Genomic DNA, 8,553 nt, shown 5'->3' with positions numbered 1-8,553 from the left:
TTATAATAAAAGCTGGGGAAAACTAGAAAATACAACTTTAGGTAGTGTAACTGATTCCCTTTGTCTTATTTCACATTTTACTTATAAATGATGGAAGGGAACAACAATAAATATTGGTGCTATTACAGAATCCCAGATTTCATTTTCTCATGCCTCCAGTTTTTTGTGGTTTCCACATCTTCAGATTTGCCTGTCCCTCCCCAGTTGGTTCTCAGCATCAGTTCTGGGGTAAACTCATCTCCAGTTTGAGGAGCAGAGGAAGATCCCAAGAATCTGAAGAGACCAAGCCCCTGTATTTATTTAGTCTCTTGTCTTTGTGTCTCCTGCTGCAGCCCATGTCTTGAAGGCCTCCTCCCAAGTCCTGAAGGTGTATCCCGCCTGTGGGACACCTGGTTTGCGGGGGACGTCGGCCCTGAATGAGAATTTCTAACGTCAAATTGGGACTTAAGAAGACACCTCTAGAAAAGAACCCAAAAGAATCTGTAACGACGTGCCCTAAACATGTCTTAGGTTGGGTCTGTAACTACATTCTTGTTCCTGCTGAAAATCGCAGCATCCTTCTAACCAAGCAAGGCATGTCCACTTATCTGATGGTGCTGTTAGTGATAGAAAGGGATCATATTATGGATTTGGCAGGGAGGAAAAAGATTTATTTCCAAGTTTTGAAGATTTATCTTTTCCAGATATGCAAAACCAGTCAGAATATTTAAAACAGAATCAATGAAAAGTGATGTTTTGTGAGCAGAAGGAACCGTTCTCGACTTCAAAATAATGAAGACTTATAAGGATCCCAAATCCATGACAAAACAAATGATTTGACAATAGCAAGTGAGCAGGACTACCAAACCCTTAACTGCCCCCTTATGGAAAACTTTCTGAATGACAAATGGAGGCGATGTCTCCATTTAATGAATGTGTTCCGTTCAATTGTTTAAATTTCCCCCTTTTTCTTTTCTCCTCTCTGCTGTTTAGTTTTTTTTCTCAATGTTCAGCATAACTAAAAAGTCTTAAGTAGGGAATTGCACATAATTATAGGCTCCACACCAATGACAACGTGATGCCTCTTCTTAAGTATTCATAATCATTTTTGTACTCTTCTTTCCTCCTTTGGACAATTTAGTTAGAATGACAGCAGTGTCCTTTATTTCTCTTGAAGGCATCTGCTTGTCTCACTTTGTGTACAGGTCATAAAACATCAAGAAACACAGTAATTTATTTTTCAGGTAGTCACATATACGTAAATTAAAAAAAATCCTTTAAATTAATAGAACAAAAGTGGGAGGGAGTAACTAAATTTTATCTTTTAAAGTTATTTGGTGAGGTAAGGAGGTTTAAAAGACTATCTTTCCAACTCAAAGGCTGTGACCACCCTGAACATGCTGGCTTGTGCCTGCCAGCTGACAGGTTGTTTTGTGCTGTTAGGTGTCAACTCAGTGACATCCTTTGCTCTCTCAACCTTTCCTTTATTACTGGCTTAGTGAAATCTGACATTGATAAGAACCCTAACTTGAGAATGTTTCACAGAGCAGGATCATGGCCAAATTCAGGAATCTTGCTAGTTTGCAAGATGAGAGAATCCATGCAGAACCAAAGGCTGATACTAGAAGTCAGCAATCACAATGGGACTACATCCCACAATCTATGATTTCTAAATATCTTAATCTCCTCTGACCTTAAAAAAGTGAAACTGGCTTAATCTCGAGAATATCTTTACAAGAAAACACACGGTAAGGTGGAGTGAAATCCTAAAACATAGCTCTTCTGGCAGTTCTTTCCAACTTCTGACATCTCTTTATTACCCAGATTGTGAATCAACGCCCACTTTCTCTTTGTAGCATTAAATTCGTAACAAAGAACATACAGCAATTGCCTCACTTACCTGGTCCAGGATTAAGTGTTTCTGAATACAGGACTTTCTCAGGTGACAGTTAACCTAGTCTCATGATGCAAATGCACGTTTTAACTCATTTTTAAGGGAAGTGTTTTCTAAAATTTATTTCCCTCTCTTTTGCCTTAGTGGCCAGGCCACAGGTTGACTTTGCTGTGAGGACTCAGGATCACCACTGAGGTCTTCTGTGCAATGCGATGCTGCAACAAAGCCATCAGGGTTCCTGAGGCGAGCTGGGTCACAGTGTATTCTAAGTAGCACAATGAGGCCATGGGCTCAATTTGCCTTTAACTTGTATCATCTAAACTTTTTGGTGTTCTCAAATCATTAACAAAAGTTCCAATTAATATTTGGCCTACAGTATTTTTAAGGATAGAAAGTTTTCCATCAGGAATTCAGTTCAAATATACCATTTCAGCATAAAGAAGGGATATGCATGACTCTCAATATAGGCTTATGGCTGGATTCTTCTTATTACTACTAGTCCATTAGCTGGCACTCCTCCTATATGCTGCTTCTCCCTCTTTTGTATGACATTAATATTAATATTTCCCCTTTCCCTGAAGCATTATGTCTTTGTAGGCTTTAGAATTCAGAGCTTTAGCTTTGGTAGTCATCTTTGAACTTGGGAGAGGAGGTAAAATGCAAAACGTCAGTGCCTAAACTGAAGCCTGACCGAATAAGGCCATTCTCTCTTGATTACGTCTCCATGTTCAACATGAATTTGTATCAGATACCAGATCTGTTCCAGGTGCAGGATTTTGGGTCACAGCATCAAAGTATCCTGTCTCTATGGCGAACAAGCGTCTTGGGTCTGGTGTGCGTATCTGTGGACTACAATGGGTTACTATGGTTTACTTTCCAGTGTCAGGGTCACTTTCGAGGCTTCTGAACTCTCCTGCCCACAATTCAGCCGAAAGACAGGTAGAAGGTTATGGCTACCTCATTCTGGTACTGCCCCAACACTGCCTGCCATTTTCGGGTGCTGAGCTAATCAATTACCTCTGGTCTTTAGCTCCTTTCTACATGTCTTTTCTTAGAGGGTCAAATGAGATATATAATAACTTACTAAAAAATGGATACTATGCTGTCTTTTCTGTGTCTTTCAGTCCTCATCCCACCGCCATTTTCTTTTAATTACTTCTTCCCTCTTCACCAAAACTGTTCTCAATAAGGTCAAGGAAACATTTGTTTTCATTTTCTATTGCTGCTGTACCAAATTACCACAAACTTAGCTTAAAACAACACAAATTTATACTCTCAGAGTTCTATAGGCCAGAAGTCAGAAATCAGTTTCATAGAACTAAACTCAATGTGTCAGCAAGGCTTGCTCCTTCAGGAGGCCGTAGGGGAGAATCGGTTTTCTTTTTCTTTTCTTACCTTTTGCAGGCCATTCACATTCCTTGGCTCATGGCCGCTTTCTTGTATCACTCCAACCTTTTGCTTCCATTGTTGAATCTCCTACTCCCTTTTCCCTAGTCAGATCTCCTTCTGACTCCCTCTTATAGAAATACCTGTGATTACATTAGGACCTGCCTGGATAATCCAAGATAATTTTCCCATCTCAAGATCCTTAATTGCATCTGCGAAGTCCTTTATGCATGTAAGTAACAGGTTCCAGGAATTAGGACCTGGATATCTTTGGGGACTATTCTTCCTATAGCAGCATTGAATTTCTGATTTTCAAATCTGATGTCTTCTGTTCAGTCCTCATCCTAACTCTCTTGCTATTTGATACTGTCAGTTACTCAGGGAAAAGCTCCTCCCTGACTTTCATGATTATTTTCCACTGATATGATTTCTTTATTGTCTGTCTCTCCCCTAGAATGCAAGACTTTGAGAGTAGGAATCCTGGCTATCTTGTCTGTTGTTTTATCCCCAGTGCTTGGAATAATGCCTGCCACTATCAAATCACAAAAGGCATCATGTAATGTAAATTGGATGAACTCCCATTCCCAGTTCCACCACCATTCTCTTATTTTCCTTCACTGGCAACTTCTTCTTTTCTCATGGGTCAAGATTAGTATTCTCTAGGGTTTGGGAATAGCTATTTCTCCTTATATGCCAGGTGGCCACAGCTCCAACCATACTCAGTGGGCTCTCAAATGTATACCTTAACCCCAGACCTTTGTTTTGCACTTGTAACTTTAATCTTTACCTTGGTACCCCACAAGCATGGAGAATTCACCATGTCTCATCTTTCCCATCCACCAAGCACAGCCAAAAACCCTTTTCTTTCCTCTTATATTCTCTGCCTCAGGGAATAAAAAGTATCAGAATTCACCCCATAGTGTAAGCAAGAAAACTAGGAGTTATCCCAGAATCCATGCTTTCTCTCTACTCCCCTCTCCACATCACTACCCACCCATCCAGTCAGTCATGAAGTTCTGTCAACCTCACTCCTAAATATCTCCTGATATCTCTTTCTATCTGACTCCCATTGCCTTGGTTCATGTCCTCATTACTCCTGTGGAGTAGGATATAAATGAACTCGCCAATGTGTTCCTCCTGACTTCTCTTGAGTATGGTAGAATGTCACACTCTTAAGCTTTTTGGAGGTGTGCCAGAGTTGCTGGTCATTGCCTGTCCTGCTTCTGGCCTCTGCCAGTGGGCAGTGACTGTGATTTGCCAATTGGCCCAGGGATGGGCTTCTGTCCTAAAGGTGGCTCCTTATATAGATTTGGTCAGCCAACTTAGGTCATGGGTGCCTGGTTGTAAAATATAAGCTGAGTAAAATTCCTCTTTTAGGATTTCAGAATAGAGAAGCCTGAGAGGCTCAGGGTGCTGTATTGCTGAACAGAAAGGTCAGCAGTGATGATGGGCATGAGCAGGCTGCAGCTATGAGGAAGCAGATACTGTGTGTAAGCAGGGGAGCTGTGAGCCAGGAGAGACCAGGGAAGAAAATAAGCCAAGGCACTGCGAGAAGGGTGATGTTTCAGTTTTGGGTGGTTCTTTAATTGGACTTCTGAAGCCTGGCTGTATTGTGATTCCTACTGTCAGATGTCCATGAGATTGCTGCATTATTTAAAAAACGCCAGTCTGAGTATGCCCTTGTTTCCTGCAATAAACTGGCCAAAGAGCTATGTGTTCCAGTAAGCTCATAATGTTATGAGGAGACATGTGGAAGAAAGAGGCACTATTCTAGAACAGAAATACGAAGTTCCAAACTATTCCACTTCTTCATAAGGCATTAGGTTGAAGGGGGAAAGAAAAGGAAGGTTGTATCACTTTTTCCTTTGGAGGTGAATGATGAGCTTCTTATATCAAAATTAATCTTCATATAAAAGGAACAAATTGATCCTTGCAAACATAATTTCAGAAAGGAAAAGTAATTGCTGCTACAAACATCACATGAAAATCACAGTAATAGGTGACATAACACTGATACTTGTCAGTGGGATAATCAAACCACCTTTTAGATGCCATATTTCTAGATATCTACCTTTCATTTTGCCAACTGTTGGGACCCATGGGTTTGCTGAAGATCTCCAGGATACCTAGTCACATGACCATAGTCCACTCTGAAATAAGAATTGATGAGTAAGTTTACTGAAGATCCATAGGTTAAAATCAACATTAGGTATATGTAACCAATACTCTAAATATGGGATACCTTCAGAAAGCATCTTTCTGTCTCCCTCTATCCCTATATAGTTGGTGGATGAATTTTTCGCTGTTTAGGATAAAAACAACAGGTCATTTCGGGACTCTTGAACATTCTCAGGCAATAGAATGCCCCATAGTCACTTGAAATTGTTTTTGGTGCACTTAATGTCATAATCAAAACTTAAGACTTGGTTTAAAGTTAAGTTGTATCTTAACCTGACTGAGAAGCCATGTTGGGGTGGGAAGCTGAGGAAGGGGAGCATCTTCCTCTCCTTGTTCTTGGCAGCTTCTGATCCTTCTAGAGTTGCTATGGGAGAAGGAAAAAGTGGAGGGAGGTGAGAATGTTCTTATTTCAGTGGTGGAGTTGTACACTGGCCTACTTTCTGGATCCGATAAATAGTTAAAGCAGACCACACTTGGTATAGGCTATTGCGGTTTCTTGGGAGACCGTACCCATTACTGGTGATGTCTTGCCTGCGGTTCCCTGATTCGAGCAAACGGGCTCTCCATTCAAGCAGACCCCTCAGCCCCTAGGAACCCAGTGTTCCCCTCTGGGTCTCCCCTTCTGAGGCCTGCCTGCGACGAAGGTGCCCTCATACCAGTCCCCTCTCACATTTGGTTCATATTTGGTCCACGAGGACACACACACACACACACACACACACACACACACACACACACACATACACTCTTACTTCCCTGGGGCAAACTCAGAAAAACAGCATCAGCTGCCTTCACTGTACAGCCAAAGCTGCTTGCTAAACTATCTCTTGCCTGATTTCCCAGGAGAATTAGACCACTATGTTCTTCTTACCCAAGGACATACATTTGCTTTCCAGTGAGTCCAACTTATGCCCCTCCCTCTTGATATGAAGTGACTCCTAACCTTTCTACTTTGGTAGAAAATAAGTGAGAGGACATCTTATTTTTAAAAAACTCCTCCAAAGATCCTCTCTCCCAGGTTCATAATAATCCTCCACGTGATTTAGTATTTCCTTGAAATGTAGCATCTATTATTTCTTGGTGCCTCAGCCAATACTTTAGTTTGAGCATCCTATATCATGGGATTCTTGTTTGAAATTCTAGTATCAGAAATTTGTTGTTGAAAACCTGTTTCACCTTTAGTCTCTGCACTTCCTGCAAACCATAACCACGTGGTTATACTCGGGTAAGAAGTGCTCCAAGAGAACAAATGTCTCTAGGCTTTCTGGCCAGCCATGCTTTCTGAAGGAAACCAATGGACTGTCTCCATCTTAGTTGAGCAGACACTGAAAGAAACTCTTGGAACCTTTCCAACTGGTGGTCTAGGAGAAGGATCAGCAACCTAGGACCTAGGGGCTATACAAATCTTACTCTGCCTGGAGAAGGCAGGAATGTACACAGGACACCCAGACACACAAGTGGAGGACCTTGTCTGTGGCATCCCTGGTTGTACTGAGAGTGGGATTGTCCTGCAGGACTACTAGAAGGGACTGTTGAGCTCAGCAGGCTTAAGGACAGGAAGAAGGACTGCAACAGGCTGGGGCAGGGAGGCCAGACACCCCTGAGTAGTCAGGAGCCAGAAGGACTGACTATGGATAAAGGCAGAAAGCATGGGAGGCTACTGCTGCTGGGGCAAAAGCACATTAGCTAAGGCCTTCACAATATGGATCCCAATCTACCTTGCCAGTCTCATCTCCTTCACTCTCCTTCCCTTTACTCCAGCCACACAAAGCCACCTGGCATTTCCTGAATATGCTGTGTCCTTCCACACCCTCATATTTTTACATACACTGTTTCCTTATAGACTACCCTTCTCACTCCCAATCCCCATCCATTGCTTCTATTCAGCCATCAAGACCTAGCTTAAGTCTAATTTTCTGTGAATCATTCCTGCTACTTTCCCCACCTGGTACCATTTGACACATGTCAGTTCCAGCCCTCATTGTACTATGCTATGATTTATTCACTTGTCTCTCCTTGCTCCTTAACAGATAGTATCTCAAAGACAAGGACTATGATTTATTCATTTCTGTACTCCCACTACCTACTACTGTGCTTCAATGCTGTAAGGACTTGTATTCATTCTTTACTGCTATGTAACAAATTATCATACATTTAGCAGTTTAAAACAATACATATTTATTGTCTTTCAGTTTCTGTAAACCAGAAGTCTAGACTTGGTGTGGCTGGATTCTTGGATTAGAGTCTCACTGAGCTGAAATCAAGATGTTGGTCAAGGCTGCAGTTCTCATCTGTCGTTGTGGATCCTCTTCTAAGCTTACTGATTATTGGCAGAATTCATTTCCTTGAAGCTATAGGACTGATGTCCCCATCTTCCTGCTAGTTTCTGGGAACTACTCAGTTCCCAGAGGCTACCCAGTTTCTTGCCATGTGGTTCCACTAGGCAATTCACATAATGCTTGCTTTCTTCCCGGCTTGCTAGAGCACATCTCTCTACTTTCCTCTTTATAACTAAGCAGAGAGAATTCTCTGCTTTTAAAGGGCTCACCCAGTTAGGTCAGGCCCACCCAGGATAATTTGCCTTTTGCCATATAATGTAACATAATCACAGCAGTGATATTTCCACCCACACTCAAAGGGACAGGGAATTATCCAAGAGTGGGGATCACTGGGGTCATCCTAGAATTCTGTCTACCCCAGGGTTCAATATTTATGTCAAATAAATGTTCTAGAAATTTGTAAATTATAAACACTGTTATTCAATTGCTAAGATTTTGTTCTTTTCTTTTCCTTTTTTTTTTTTTTTTTTTTAAGAGACATGGTCTCACCATGTTGCCCAGGTTGGACTCAAACTTCTGGGCTCTTCTGCCTCAGCCTCTCAAGTAGCTGGGACTACAGGCATGTACAACTGTACTCAGCTTAAAAGGCTTTTTCAGTTGCTTCCAGATTTGTGTTGAATCCAGAACGGTTGGGGATACTGTATGTGAGATAACAGGAGCCTCCTGCAATGAGTCCAGGGAGTACTGGAAATCTGGGGCTGTGGGGCAGGACCTGGCCTGCCAACTGACTGGCTGTGTGACCTTGGGTTAAGTCTCTGATATTCTCTGAATTCAGAT

Source organism: Rhinopithecus bieti, unplaced genomic scaffold (assembly GCF_001698545.2).
Source record: "Rhinopithecus bieti isolate Rb0 unplaced genomic scaffold, ASM169854v2 scaffold_14936, whole genome shotgun sequence".
NCBI lineage: Eukaryota > Metazoa > Chordata > Mammalia > Primates > Cercopithecidae > Rhinopithecus > Rhinopithecus bieti.
Note: the sequence above shows the minus strand (reverse complement) of the source record.